The sequence below is a fragment of the Dendrobates tinctorius genome, unplaced genomic scaffold, assembly GCF_039654945.1.
Source record: "Dendrobates tinctorius isolate UK_male_01 unplaced genomic scaffold, ASM3965494v1 ptg000016l, whole genome shotgun sequence".
In the NCBI taxonomy this organism is placed as follows: domain Eukaryota; kingdom Metazoa; phylum Chordata; class Amphibia; order Anura; family Dendrobatidae; genus Dendrobates; species Dendrobates tinctorius.
In genome coordinates, this window is record NW_027361684.1 from 85983382 (window position 1) to 86000273 (window position 16892).

The 16892-nt window shown below is 39.5% G+C and overlaps 1 protein-coding gene across 5 annotated transcripts in view; it reads right to left on the minus strand.

Moving 5' to 3' along the window:
* The window catches only part of LOC141080642 (uncharacterized), an 869999-nt gene that overhangs the window by 434283 nt on the left and 418824 nt on the right, over positions 1–16892 (minus strand). The window lies entirely within an intron of this gene.

A 16892-nucleotide genomic window follows, 5' to 3' on the forward strand; every position in this document is an offset into this window, starting at 1 on the left:
GCAACAAAACATTTTGTCAATTGTCATTCTGGTGATGTAACTCATTTTGCCTTTTATGCTTTTGAAAAAATGTATGATCCGATTTGTGGTGGGAATAAACAAAGATTGTTAACCACCCGTGAAGCTTATTGGATTTTAAAGCTAGACACTTTGCACCGACGAGGGGCAGTACCCCGAAACACAGTGTCTGCAAATTAAGATTCTGGCTTGGCTTTTATCCTAAGTCATGCAACAAGGCTCGTTAAAGGGTCAACATTGACTTTTAGGATTGCTACTTCCAATAGGTGACACTAGAGTTCTAGCCCTCTTCCTCTTTGAAGAGACAATTTGCATAATTAGTATATTTCCCAGAGGAGCATTGCGGCTTTAAGTCTCCTCATCTCGGCATGCTTAGCATGTCATTCTACGCAAGGAGAAACAATAATTCTTGGATATCGATCAGACGCCTCTCACACAGCCAAACCAGATCTCACACTTTCCACTGATGAGGGGTAGTACCCCGAAACACAGTGTCTGCAAATACAGGTTCTGGCTTGGCTTTTATCCTAGGTCATGTAACAAGGCTCGTTAAAGGGTCAACATTGACTTTTAGGATTGCTACTTCCAATAGGTGGCACTAGAGTTCTAGTCCTCTTCCTCACTGAAGAGACAATTTGCATAATTAGCATATTTCCCAGAGGAGCATTGCGGCTTTAAGTCTCCTCACCTCGACATGCTTAGCATGTCATTCTACGCAAGGAGAAATGATAATTCTTGGATAAAGCTAGACACCAAAATCCCTAAAGGAATGAATTCTAGAAGCGATTTGTTTCACATTTATTGACTGTTCATTTTTGTAACGTTTACCAACACAAGTGTTGCATGTAATTAACAAACTTGTAGTTCTGATTGGACCCTTGTTAGTACATGATGTTTTTAACGATGGTTTGACATGCAGTAATAAAGGTTTTGGATTTTATTCTTTGGTGTGCCATCACCTCTTCTGTCATATTGATTCTTATTCATGATGCCGTTTTCTCAGTATAAATTATCTTAAAATGACGCAGGTTATTGGGGACAGGGGAAGCGGTGCTCCTTCCAACTTGTCTTTCTATATGTAGTTATCGGCTTTTTCTTGCAAATGATTTTTCCCAGGACCTAAACTCACGAACGTCTAATTTGGTATGCAAAACATTAACAGTGAGCCACAAGCTGCATTTTTATGTATGAGAGAATTTTCTCTACCTAAAGATCTAAATACGGTAGTAATCTCCTAGTTTGCAGGATTGTTATAGTGATGCAAAGACTTACATCTCTATTTACAAGTGCATCACAGGTTAAAAAAAAAAAAAAAAGGGGTAAAAGTCAGATTTTTTTTCTTTGTAGTTACCAAAACACAATGGTGCAAAAATAACTTTTAAAATGAAGAGTCACAAACCAGTAAATAACATAGTAATCTTTAGCATTCCATTAATCAAAATGACCCATCCAATACAGTGAAAATATGTGTGCCTAATTGAAATATTTTTGCAAATGTGTATATGTAGGAAAGGAAGACTACCTATAAACAACTGTCTTCATTGGATGATACTCAAGAAATCCCTAGCGGTTTACATCTAGGCAACTTTGGGCTTGTGTGGCATCGTAATGACCAGTGTATCATTGTTTTAAAAGCTACAATGTTATTTTCTTGCCAAAAACAAGCTCTTAATCTCAGCACGAACTCATTGATATATTCTTGCATTGACTGCATTCTGCCAAGATCTCAAAAAAATACAGATTTAACGGGTTTGCAGTTTCCGAGATCAATGCTGAGCTGCAATTCTTTCATCCTTACCTCAAATGACACATCACATACTGCCTGGAGGATGCGGAAGAGCCAGACGCACAATGCAGACAAATGAGAGTTAACATCAGGATAGCATCACTCTTCCCTCTATTTAGTTCATTCTACTAGAGTAATGGTGTGTCCTAAATGTGCTAAAAAAAAGCAATGCAGAGGGAAATGGAAGTATTAGAAATCTACTGGATGCTAAATTAACTCCTCATTAAACCTGTACTTTTTAACAACCAGGGATCTGAAGCGTCAAAAGAACCCAGAAGGGTCAAAATATAGGTTAGTGAGGACCAAGGGCCTTCAAAAGAAGGCGGGTGAAGATCATCCTGGTTCCTGTTCATTGCCTTATTATTCCAATGTGACCAAGATGCTTTCTAAATTGCAGATGTTTTCTGAGAGGTAATTTAATTAAAGGCCTCTAATAAAGCTGCTTGTAGACATCAGATAGCTGACAGAAGTGTAACCTATCACCCATAAATCTTCAATAACCATGGACATGCAGATCACCCAAGCGAGCGTGTTATTGCAAGGAGTAAGGGCAGATTTGTGAGACACTTTATGACATATATATAGAGGAAACACTGGACTGATAAGCTTAAAATTCAAGACAAATAAGTCTATTGTCTGCCAGGGAGAGAAGTTGCGGGTAGACTGCTGCCCTCATACACACCATGTTGGCGGATCCCAGCATAGTCAGATATTTACGTTGACACACTATAAAGATTATTTTCATAAATTTTAAGAAAAAAAAAATATCCAATGTGTAAATTATAGTGAAAAAAGTCCAATTATCATATACAGTTCAAACCTGGCCATCCATATAAGAAATTTCTGCAAATTGATAACATTGGAGTCTAGTTTAGATAGCTGGCAACCAGACTTTCTTTTCCACACATCCTCAATACCAGGGTTGCCAACTTAACTTTTTATGTCATCTGGATAACAAGGTCAGTGCAGGAGGTGAATAGTAGTTACTTTTATTTTAGAAAATAGAGAACATAGTATTTAAAAAAAAGTGATTGTCCGAGTATTTTAGCGTGGTCGGAGATTTAGTTTTTGTCGACGCAGTTGCATGATTTGTGGCTACTGGATAGCCTGAATACATGTGGAGATTACCTAACAAACAGGCATTCCTCACATGTATTCAGACTCTCTAGCAGCCACAAATCATGCAGCTGCATCGACAAACACTAAATCTCCGAGCACGCCAAAATACTAGGAGATCACCCGAGCAACAAGTATACTCGCTCATCACTAATCACTTCTACTGCATTGCTGAATTGCTGTTTTTTATCATTCTGCTTCTAAAAAAAACTGAATAAAAAGTGATAAAATATGCTATGTACCAAAAAAACTCCAACTAGTCGCTCAAAAAATAAGCATTCACACAGCTCTTTTTGCCAAAAATAAAAAAGTTACAGCTCTGAGAATATGGCGACAAAAAAACTATTTTTTATAAAAAAAAAAACATTTACGGTGTGATAGCACCAAAACCTAAAAAAACTATATAAATCCGGTATTGCTGTAATCGCATGGACCAAAAGAATCAATTTGCCTTATCACTACAGCATGGTGAACCACTCAAAAATAAGAACTATTCCTGTACTGCAGTCTATTTGTTCATTCCGCCTCCCAAAAATCGAAATGAGCTTGGGTCACATTTACACTGAATGGTAACACCAGGGTTTCCGTGTAAATCCCCCAAAACGAGATTCAGACAACCCTCCCTCCCCCTGACGGAATCACTCACTATAAGGAGGCTGATGGAGTCACTTTGGACTCCATCTGGTCTCTGTTCCATTGGTATCCATCTGTTTAGGTGTCTTTTTAGCACACAAGTGTTGACAAACAGTTCTATGAATGGCTAAAAAGTTGGACACCACCGGACTCGAACGGCAGAGTCCAAAGTGTTTCCATCTGCCTCATTATAGTGAGTGGGTTTCTTCTCAATCTCATTTTTGCTGAATTTACACGGACATAAGTTTTTAACGTAGAACACAAGAATGTAATCTCAACCTTATGCTGAAAGTCATCAACAAATGTTATGTACCCCTAAAATGTTACCAATAAAAACCCTATCCTGCACAAAACCAGCCCCCACTCAGGTCCGTCATCTGTCACTAGATCTATTGGAGGTTCCCACAGTACTGGCAGAACAAAGAATCTGGAAAAACAACATGGCTCTCACCTCTACCCTCCAAATAAAATCCAGTGAAATCTGCATTTTCAAATCCAAATCCCCCCTCCTTCCAAGTCCCACTGTGCCTAAACCACAGTAAGCGGCCACATGTTTGGCATTACTGTAGTGGGGAGAGCGCACTTAATAATTTACGGGGTGTGTGTTTCTAGAAGCACAATCTAGGCACAATGTATAAGGGCACTAAGCTGACATATTTGCAATTCACCTGAAAAAAAGCCTGAAGTGGATGTTACAAAATTGTCACTGCAGCGGTAGGTGAATTCCTTGAGAAGTGTAATTTCTACAATAGAATCATTTTTAGGGGTTTTCTGCTGTTCTGGCTCAATAAAGACTCTGCAAATGTCATCCACAAACTAGTCTAAGAATCCAAAAGCCAAATAGTGCTTCTTCCTGATCAGCCCTGACATGAGCGTTCGTGAGAAATTGCGCAAAAAAAAATGTGGGGTCCAGTTTCACCTATTAAGTCTTGTGCAAATGACAAATTTGCAGTAAATAAAAAAACTTTAACACTAAAATGTTATATTTCCACGATGTTATAAAACTCTGTGAGGCACCCATTTATTTAAAATACTCAGTACAACCGTGGATAAATTTCCAATATGGGGTGAGTTGAGGGCAGTTTCTGCTGATCTGGCACCTCATGGGCTCGGCTAATGGAGCCCGCAATCTATTCAAATGGAATCTGTGTTCTAAAAGCCAAGCAGTGCTCCTTCCCATGGTAAAAACTGCATAACAAATTATGTGGTCCATTTTCTTCAATTACAACACGTGGAAATTATAAATTTAGTGCTAAAACAGTATTTTAGTGGAAAAAATATATTTTTCCCATATAAATGTTAATAAAGTTTTGTGAATCACCTGTAGGTTAACAATGCTCAATACATCTCTAGATAAATTCCTTGAGTGGTCTAATGCAAAAAATATGGTCACTTGTGGGGGGTTTCTTTTGTTTTGGCACCTCAGGGGCTCGGCTAATGGAGCTCACAGTCTATTCAAACGGAATCTGCTTTGTAAAAGTAAATGTCCTTCCCATCCAATCCCTGCTGTGTGCTCAAACAATAGCAAACAACCACATATGGGGTACTGCATTGTTCAGTGAAAATTGCATAACAAATTATGGGGTCCATTTTCTCCTATTTTCTCTTGTGGAAGTTATAAATTTGGGCCTAAATGTTAATAACGTTTGGTGAATCACTTGCATGTTGCAAATGCTCAGTACACTCATGAGGTGTCTAGTTTCCAAAATGGGGTGACTTGTGCGGGCATTTCTGCTGTTTTCACATGTCAGGGGCTCAGCAAATGCAACATGGCATTCACAATCTATTCCAGACAAATTTACGCTTCAAAATCAAATAGCGCACTTTTGTTAGCGCCCTGCCCTGTGCCCCAACAGCAGATATGCCGTATTGTCATGTTTAGAAGAAATGGCGTAACAAATCATGAGGTTCTTTTTTTCTATTATCTATTGTGAAATTTACAAATTTGGGGCTAAAACAACATTTTTGCAGAAAAAAACAATTGTTTTCACATCAACATTTTAAAAAGTGCTGTGAAGCACATATGGGTTCAAGAGGCTAACACACCCCTAGATGAATTCCTTGATGGGTCTAGTTTCCAAAATGGTGTCACTTGTGGGAGTTTCTGCTATTTTGGTACCTCAGGGGCTCTGCAAATGAGACATGGTATTTGCAATCTATGAGGTTAATTTCACACTTGCTTTTTTTTGCAGCGCGTTTTTCCCGCAAAAAAACACATTGAAAAAACGCATACAAACGCATACAACTGCTTTTTTTCAAGCATTTTTATGAGCATGCATGAAAAAAACGCAGCGTTTTTATGCGTTTGTATGCGTTTTTACCGCGTTTGCGTTTTTTCCAAACATTAGGTGGCCCCTCACACTAACCCAAACCATGACTTTACTAACCCTAACCCTAACCCTGACCCTAACCCTGACCCTAACCCTAACCCTATCCCTGACCCTAACCCTAACCCTGACCCTGACCCTAACCCTGACCCTAACCCTGACCCTAACCCTAACCCTGACCCTAACCCTGACCCTGACCCTAACCCTATCCCTGACCCTAACCCTGACCCTAACCCTAACCCTAACCCTGACCCTAACCCTTAACCAAACCATACTAACCCTAACCCAAACCTAAACCCTAACTAACCCTAACCCTGACCCTAACCCTAAACCTAACCCTGACCCTAACCCTGACCCTAACCCTGACCCTTAACCAAACCATACTAACCCTAACCCAAACCCTAAACCCTAACTAACCCTAACCCTGACCCTAACCCTAAACCTAACCCTGACCCTAACTCTGACCCTAACCCTGACCCTAACCCTTAACCAAACCATACTAACCCTAACCCAAACCCTAAACCCTAACTAACCCTAACCCTGACCCTAACCCAAACCCTGACCCTAACCCTAACTCTAACCCTGACCCTAACCCTGACCCTAAACCCCCTTAACTAACCCTAACTCTAACCCAAACCCCTAAATTCCATGGTTAACAAAAAAAAACGCATGTGCAAAAAAACGCATACATAAGCATGCCAATGCGCACATATGCGCACCCATAGACTTATAATGGGTGTCTTGCTGTAAAAAAACGCATTGCGCGCGCATGCGTTTTTTTGAGGCAAGTCGAACGCCCAAAAAATGCAACAGGATGCATTTTGTGCATCCGAGCGCATACCGCAAAAAAACGCATGCGCGCAAAAACGCATACAAACGCGTGTGTATGTGCACATAAGCGCATCCCATGCAAAGTATAGGAAAAAAAAATCGCATGCATTTTTTAGCGCTAAAATACCGCGAAAAAAACCGCAAGTGTGAAACCAGCCTTACAGCTAACTTAACATTACAAATACAAAAAGTGGTACAAATACAAAAAGTGGTTTCTTCCCTACTGAGACCTGCCATACATCCAAACAGAACTTTTTGACTACATGTGAGGTCCACTCTTTCATGTTATCTCTTGCAAAAGTGAAACATTTGGGGTTAAAACAACATTTTAATGAAAAAGAAAAAAATAAATTCTTTAATATGACAACCTAATGTTATCAAATTCTATGTAGTGTCTGTGAGTTCAAAATATTACTATACCCCTGGAGAAAAAATCCTTGAGGGGTGTACTTTCTAAAATGGTGTCATTTGTGGGACTTTTATGCTGTTTTGGTGCCTTAGGGGCCAAGCAAATGCAACAAGGTACACCTAATCTGTTTCAGACAAATTTGTGTTCCAAAATTGAAATATTGCTCCTTTCCTTCCGAGCCCTGACATGTGTCCAAACAGAGGTTTCTGACCACATGTGGGGAATCAGCATGCTCAGAAGAAAGTGGGTAACAAACAGTGGGGTCCATTTTCTTGTGCCATATCTTGTAAAAATGAAAAAATTGGTGCTAGAGCAACATTTTAGAGTAAAATTACCTTTTATTTTTTTCATTCAACTTTTTATTAATTCCTGTGCAGCACCTGATGGGTTAAAAAATTCCCTGACAGCAGTTTTGAAGTATTTGAGGGGTACAGTTTTTAAAATGGCATCACTTTGGGGAGTTTCCAATATATAGGCCCTTCAAAGTCCATTTAAATCTAAGTAAATCTCTAAAGATTTTGTAAATTTCTTGAAATATATGCTCTCACCACCTCCTCCCAGCATAGTCATCGCTATGAACCATGTGGTGCTGAATATGCAGGGAGGAAGTAAGGAGAGCACCTTATCAGCGCGTACACAAGGAGGACACTGGAGCAGAAGTTGCATGCGCAGAAGATCCCTTCTATTGAACTGAACTGTATTCGCTGAACTGTGTAGATTTATCGCATCCAATACATTTAAACGTACTAAACTCAATAGATGGGAGTCACCAACAATAATAAAGCACAATCAGCGTGAAATAGATGAGAAACATCTGTTGTGTAAAAGAGAATGGCAGACCATTCGGAAATAACTATAAAAACCAAAGGAAGAAACCCAGAAAAGAAGAAAAGGACAAGAGATTAAATAGGTTAAAATACCTTTATTGATAGAGGTACATCGTACTACAAGCACAAAGGTTCCCGCACTAAAGATATATAACAATAATCAAAATATAATCAGAATAAAATCACATCAATACGAAGAGGAACACCACACCAGGAAGAATGATAAATTAGTAGAATAAATAACTATTAAATAAAAAGAAGAAACAATCCGCCAATTGTATCAGCCAAAATTATGCAGTAGTAGTAAGTGACTCAAAAGTGCTGAAGTAAAAAAGTCAAGTGTTAATTACCAGCGTAAAAAGCCAACAAGTGATAACTATCAAGAGATCAAATAATAATTATCAATATGAATAACCATCAGTAGATGATAAAAACAAAAAAATAAGAAAAACAAAAAACTGACAGTATAAAAAGTGTCTATACAAAGTGCAGTGTGCAATGTGATGAAAAAAATTAAACAAAATAAAAAAGAAGGATTTGATCAACATAACCTACTGCCAGCAAGGAACAGATTGTTGTAGTAATAGATATGGGCAAATTATTCTGCTGTGAATCAGTATCATAAGACTAGAGCAATTTTATACAATGGAAATAGCTGTCAAATTATGCACCAATTAGTATTTATAATATGAATAAAATTTAATGCAATAATATGCACCTGTGTAAATGCAGAGCAACTAATGCACTGGTGCAGACAAATAGACATAGAATTAGATACTAAAATATATGGCCAGATTACTAAAAAGTATAAAATAAAATACCTGAATAGTGGTGTTGCCAAGTGCGGAGAACGCCCCGACGCATGTTTCGGTATAACTCCTTATTATTTGTTCTCTTGATGGTTATCACTTATTGACTTTTTAAGCTGATAATTATCACTTGACTTTTTTACTTCAGCACTTTTGAGTCACTTAATACAGTATAATTTTGGCTGATACAATTGGCGCATTGCTTCTTTTTATTTAATAGTTATTTATTCTACTAATTTATCATTCTTCCTGGTGTGGTGTTCCTCTACATATTTGTGATTTTATTCGGATTATATTTTGAATATTGTTATATACTTTTAGTGTGGGCACCTATGTGCTTGTAGTACTATGTACCGCTATCAATAAAGGTATTTTAACCTTTTTAACCAATTTTAACTTGTCATTTAGCCTTTTCTGGGTTTCTTACTTTGGTTTTATACGCATCCAATACATTCTATTGATGCAATTTCTCTTGCGGAGACACTAGTTATTGACATGCTGTGGTCTGGAAAGATGTGCCACATGACAGTGATCCGCAGGAGACTATGGACACATAGTGGGTTTGACAATTCTTGAACTCTCATCCACTATGCTGTCACAGCTGGCTGCTGTGGGTTTGACACTGCATAAATATGCAGCATCAGACCCGCAGCAGTTCCTGATAGTGGGCACATACCCTAAGGTGATTGATCCAAAATCAACATTTTAAAAATAACTCGAAATAGTCTTTGCTCAAAGCACCACTCCAGTGTTCTTTTTTTATTGCAGCGCTGGAGTGGTGTCACTAATCTAAGTTCCTGCCCATATTCTCATACTTACAACCTTAGGGTCTTCATCTGTTCCAGACGCCGCTCCTATTGGTCTCTAGCAGTTTGTGACCTGTGCTCCAGAGCTCGTTGGGTGATCCGGAAGTCACAACTCAATGTAAATCTTTGAGAGCCAGATCAAAGCTCTCACAGATTTCTATTGGAAACTCGTAACCATTACTTATGACTTCCAGACTTGCAGTTGGAAGATTGAGGTGGAGGACCGGAGTGGCACCGGGAACAGCTGAAGACGGCAGAAGGTAAGTATAAGACTAGACTCAGGAAACTAAGATTAGTAGCACTAGTTCAATGCTGAAAAACGGTAAATAAAAAAAAATGCTGGAGTGGTGCTTTAAGGTTCCTATTGATTTCAATGGGAAACCATGTCTATCATGCATATGGTGCTGATTTTAGTTAGTGTTTTTTTTCCAGCATGTAAAAAAAGCAACGTGTCAATTCTTGAGGTATTTCTGCTTGATAATTTGTTCAAAATGTATCTGCTGACTCAACATAAGCAGAATGAAACTGACCAAAAACTGCACAAAAAAAACACATAAAAAAAGTTCTCAAAACTTATTTCTGCAAAGCAATTTTTGGACAAGAAATTTTCAGTAAAAAAAAATCCATGTCAAATACATCTATGCGAACACACCCTTAGCCACAAACAGTGTCATTAATATTATAGCACTATATTGGCTCATTTTGTCTTTGCTATTTGTTGCAACACAATGACTTACTATTCTAAAGAAAAAGAAATAAGGTTAATTCCTATTTGCTATTGGCAAGTAAAAACAAAAATATTCTGCACAAAGACAAGTTTAATATTGTAATATCTGTGAGTTATTTTCATTTTCCCCCTACCATGTAAGTATGTGAGCATTTCTTCAATGTGTCATCCACTACTTGAACAATACAGTTTTTGACCACGCATTCTATAGAATAGTACAAATATTTATGCACAATATAAATCAAATATATTAGCTGCTGGATCTAAAATGCCACCTAGTGGTCATCCTGTAAATCCACTATAAACGATATTGGGAACCTTCCAGAAAATAAATTGAAGCATCGTTTTTCATTTGTTTCATACAAGAGAGGGGCGACCTAAGACAAATGTTATCAGTGCAATCACAGCAGTAAAGTATCTGCGGAAACATTTCTGACTTGCAAGCTTACATGGTAATCAGTGAGTAGCAATGAGCCAAAAGAATGTAAACCTAGCCAATTCTGTATGGCTGATTTCAGCTCCAAACAATCAAATGGAAAGTTGGGAGATGTGAAAAAAACAAATATTGGAGCAGCAACACATTTTATTGCAATCAACAAGCAAACAAATTCAAGGATAGTAATGTACATAAATAGCTGTTATCCGACTGACAGATTTATAGAACACTAATTGATTGGATTGTCTAGTGTTACAAGTCAAAATCCGAAATCTGGCTCCAGTGTCATTCTGCACATTTTCGTTCTGCTCTGGCAGTATACTTCTGCTCTTATGCACACTGAGTTACTACAGTAATAACCTGATGCTCCCCTCTGACATCATGCACGTAGGGCTCTAAAGCCCTGCCTAGGTGGTGAGTATTCAGGTAGTTAGCGCATGCTGCCACCACACCCAACCTTGCTACACTACAAAACCAGCTCTGCTACTGCAAACTCGATGTTACTGTTCCAAAGTACTATCCATGCATTCAGCTATGCTATAATAAGAGGCTTGACTGCCAACTTGACTCTACTTTTCTAAACTTCTATCTGCATATCCAGTTCTGCTACAATCAAGTGTCTCATTTCCAACTCGGCTCTACTGTTCCAAGTGCTGTATACACAGCTGGTTCTGCTACTGACAGGTGCATTTCTGTCAAATCAGCTCTTTTGTTCTAAGCTGCAGTCAAACTAATTTTAGGGCACAAACAATCTAATATGGACAGAAACCGTCCTGATTTTGATGCTCTTTCACTTGCCATTCATTGTTTTGAGTTGGCAGTTCTTATTTATGAGCAATATGCTAGTATTATCAGAGCTGGTACTTTCTTTTCTGCACTTTCCAGCAAACATTGCTTCTGCCATTGTACAATGACTTGTATGCTCTGTTTTGACATCCGTTAACAGTTTTATAGGCAGAAGAGCAAGGAGACAAAGATATGCCATCACTTATTCTAATCCATCTCTATGTCTCTTCTGCTGCTAGAGATGGATTATACTTAAGAATAGGCAGTGGACCATAGGATAGACCAGACCTGGGCAAACTGTGGCCCATAGGCCACATCTGGCCTTCTGGCTGTTCAAGTCTGGCTTGCGAACCGAGACAGCTGAAGTGCTGAAACAGTGGTCCACGGGTGGGTCCATGCCCTCCTCCACCAGCCGCCCACTATCATTGCTATCAGCATCCACAGGATGCAAACAGCGATGAACAAATTGATGGAGGACGGCTGCCCACTCCATCTTCTACCAGTGCGTGAACCAGCAGACGGGATGACGTCAAGTCATTACATCGCACTACTGCTGAGACTCAGTGCACAGGAGACCGTAGCAGAGCACAGGGGGAACGGGAGCAAGGCGAGTGGGTTTTTTTTTTCCATGTGTATGGGATATTTGTATGTATATAGGAGTCTATATGGGGCTCACACTGTATATATAGATGCTATGTGAGGCTCACACTGTATATATGAAGGTTATATTGGCTCACACTGTATATAAGGAGACTATGTGGTTCTCACATTGTGTATATCGAGGTTATGTGGGGCTCACACTGTTTTTTTGGAGGCTTTGTGGGGGTGCTCATACTGCATATAGGAGGCTATATGGGAGCTCATACTATACATAGAGACTGTGGGGCACATGCTGTATGTAGGGAGGCTATGTGGGGCATCACACTGTATGTTGGGAGGCCGTGTGGATCTCACGCTAGTCCAGACATTGTCAAGGTTAAAACCAAAAAAAGATTTTTATTTGAAATAATAATTTTCTCCTTCAAACTTTGCTTTCATCAAAGAATGCTCCCTTTGCAGCAATTACAGCATTGCAGACCTTTGGCATTCTAGCAGTTAATTTGCTGAGGTAATCTGGAGAAATTTCACCCCATGCTTCCAGAAGCCCCTCCCACAAATTGGTTTGGCTTGATAGGTCCTTTTTGCATACCATATGGTCAAGGTGCACCCACAACAGCTCAATGAGGTTGAGATCTGGTGACTGCGCTGGCCACTCCATTACAGATAGAATACCAGCTGCCTGCTTCTTCCCTAAATAGTTCATGCATAATTTGGAGGTGCGCTCTGGGTCATTGTCCTGTTGTTGCATGAAATTGGCTCCAATCAAGCGCTGTCCACAGGGTATGGCATGGCATTGTAAAATGGAGTGATAGCCTTCCTTATTCAAAATCCCCTTTACCTTGTACAAATCTTCCACTTTACCACCAACAAAGCAAACCCAGACCATCACAATACCTCCACCATGCTTGACAGATGGCGTCAGGCACTCTTCCAGCATCTTTTCAGTTCTGCGTCTCACAAATGTTCTTCTGTCTGATTCAAACACCTCAAACTTGGATTCGTCTGTCCATAACACTTTTTTCCAATCTTCCTCTGTCCAATGTCTGTGTTCTTTTGCCCCTATTAGCCTTTTCATTTTATTAGCCAGTCTCAGATATGGCTTTTTCTTTGCCACTCTGCCCTGAAGACCAGCATGCCGGAGTCGCCTCTTCACTGTAGACGTTGACACTGGCGTTTTGCGTGTACTATTTAATGAAGCTGCCAGTTGAGGACCTGTGAGACATTGATTTCTCAAACTACAGACTCTAATGTACTTGTCTTGTTGCTCAGTTGTGCAGCAGGGCCTCCCACTTATCTTTCTACTCTGGATAGAGCCTGTTTGTGCTCTCCTCTGAAGGGAGTAGTACACACTGTTGTAGGAAATCTTGAGTTTCTTGGCAAATTTTCGCATGGAATAGTCTTCATTTCTAAGAACAAGAATAGACTGCCGAGTTTCACATGAAAGTTCTTTTTTTGTGGCCATTTTGAAAGTATAATGGAACAAAAAAATGTAATGCTTCAGATTCTCAACTAGCTCAAAGGAAGGTCAGGTTTATAGCTTCTCTAATCAGCCAAACTGTTTTCAGCTGTGCTAACATACTTGCACAAGGGTTTTCAAGGGTATTCTAACCATCCATTAGCCTTCTTACACAGTTAGCAAACACAAAGTACCATAAGAACACTGGAGTGATGGTTGTTGGAAATAGACCTCTATACACCTATGAAGAGATTGCATTACAAATCAGATGTTTGCAGCTAGAATAGACATTTACCACATTAACAATGTATAGAGTGTACTTCTGAATCATTTGATGCTAGCTTCATTGGAAAAAACTGTGCTTTTCTTTCAAAAATAAGGAAATTTCTAAGTGACCCTAAACTTTTGAACAGTAGTGTATGTGGGGCTCATGCTGTATATAGAGGGCTATGTGGCGGCTCATACTGTATGTAGGAGGCTATGTAGGGGCTCATTTCATGTTTAGTAGGCTATATGGGGGTTCAAATTATATATATATAGGGAGGCTATGTGTGGCTCAAGCTGTATATAGAAGGGTACACGTTGTATAAATGTATAAATATGAACTCCACTTGCCATCTCTACAGGGCAAGTGAGAAGAGCCAGGGAAGAGCCAGGCAAAGCACCAGAACTGGCGCATCTAATAGATGCACCTTTTCTGGGGAGCTGTGAGCTGCTGTTTATAGGCTGGAGGGCTAATATCAATGGTCCATTACCAGCCAGAGAATACCATCCCCAGCTGTCTGCTTTAGCAAGGCTGTTTGTCAAAAATGGGGGGGACCCCAAGACTTTTTTTAATTATTTAAATTACTTTAAAAAAATTGAGTGGGGACCCCTCTATACTTGACTCTGACAGCTGAGGGTTGCAGCTCCCTGGGGAATACAGGGGAACCCATGATGCCTGGTTTATTTTTTAATTATTTAATTAGAGCACAGGTGCTGACTAATGAATACACCCATCAGCCACTCCTGCTCTCGCGATTATTAGCGGCAGCAGGCATAGGCTGATGGGAGCAGTAGTCCCATCAGCCAACACCAGTGAACGGGGGAAAATTTTATACCTACGTTCATAGCTGCGGGCTCACGCTGTCATTTGACAGCGTGGGAACCGCGGCTGTCTGACAGGCATTAATGATTTTACAGCCAATCAGAAGAAGTGTTTGTTGCACTGTCATGCAAGTGACAGCTAAACAAACACTCAGTGTTTGGGGGGGGTCAAACCCAAACAATTACATGGACTTCCTGGTGAAGTCTGTGTTCATTGTCCGTGCCCGAACAGTAGGTGTTCACCCATCTCTAATTATGTCATAATATATATTTACCTTTCATCAGTAACATAATTGGATCCCACTATGGAACATGAGAACTAACCTAAATATTCAGATTCTATTCAGGTGACAGTGAGCAAACACTAGATTAGAACAAATTACCTATTGCAGATCTAAAAATAATCTGCACAAGATCTAACAAGCTGATCAATGTTGCGGTCGTCATTCATGGTACATTAACCCTCCCGCGGTCAGGACAATTAGTGACATTCAGATATACCCAGTAATAGAGCTTCCAAAACAGCTCCTCTTTTAATTTACAGCGATACGACCCTTGCCTTGGTACCTTAACCTCATATTGGATTTTGCATTACATGTTAAAGTACGTGTTGGCAACGATCGTGAACGTCTTGATATATTAATGCTTAGAGAAGCATATCCTGAATGCTTCCATAAACATCAATTAGACAGCTTACTTATTACAGTCGGTAGGAGTAACTCATTTAGCCATGATCATGACTGTTGATGGCCACTCACCAATAATAGACCTGATAAAGTAATTTTTTATTAGATTTTCATTAGTATACATAGACTACATTAAATCGAAAAAGAAATGGAAATCAGGTTTGATATTTGTGCAAAGACAAAGAAATGCGGCATTCACGGTTTCCTAAAAGTAAAAGTCCTTTATTCCATGTTTTGGAACATTCATGCAGTATGCGGGAGAGGAGAGAACGACACTTCTACAGGTGACATGGACCACTGAACACCACGTGAATGTCCCAGAACAGAGAAAAAAAGGAATTTTCATTTTAGGAAACAGTGAGTGCTGCATTTCTATATATTTAAAGGGGTTAACTAGTAGGACAGTTTTATAGGGCAGGCCGTTACGGACGCGGCGATACTAAATATGTGTACTTTTGTAATTGTCTAGTTCACCGCGCTATACTGGCTCGCAGTTTCCCTTGTTTGGTGGTCGGAGATGCTAGTAAGGCTAGCATCTCCGACCATCAAATAAAAGAAACTGCGAGCCATTCACAACATAGATATTCCAATCTACACTGAATATTCTACATCAACCTCATTATAAGTAAGTACTAAACAATTAACAATCTGGTTAAAGATCTAGTATCCTTCCCCCCCCCTTTTGTATTTATAAATCCACTCAGTATAGCGCGGTGAACTACACAATTACACAGTCTATTTAGGTTTTATAGCAGGAGCTGACAGTCCTGTCTTTTTCATCAGCTGCATCTGAGGATTTGTTTAGACAGGTAGCGCCCGTGTATACTCTATTTTTCATATGTGTACTTTTATTGTTTTTTTATATATTTCTTTTTTTACTTCCATAAAGAAATGTATTTTTTGGAACAATATTTATTTTTCATTATTTAGGATTTTTTTTTCAATATACACGTTAATTTTTTGTTTTGTTTTACTTTGTCCCAGGGTGGGACTTCACTATATAGTGTCAGATCGCTGATCTGACACTTTGAAGAGCACTTCCTCATGACCGCGGCTGATCGCTCATGACATACTATTCCGTCCATGGGAATTAAGTCCCAGGTCACATGGATGGAATAGTATGGCAGAAAGGAGTTAAGGATCTGGTGACATCACGATCATGTGACGTTGACTTCACAAAAGGTGCAGGAGTCCAGAGGAACCGAAGAGAAAACAGGCTGGTATGCAGGGTCGGCGTTAGGAAGACAGGGAGAAAACTGGGCAATTTCTCAGAGCCCCTACCTCTCCGAGGGTTAACTGCTTAAGTATTTTTGGTGACATCACGGTCACCGAAGGACCAATCACTGTGGGAGTATAAACGAACTGGAGAGGAGACAAGCTGGAATGTACCGTATGTGCATATGTGTATCTAAATGTGCTTGTACGTGTAGTGTGTGTATAGGGGGTACGGAAAGTATTCAGACCCCTTTAAATTTTCTCTGTTTCATTGCATCCATTTGGTAAATTCAAAAAAGTTCTTTTTTTCTCATTAATGTACACTCTGCACCCCATCT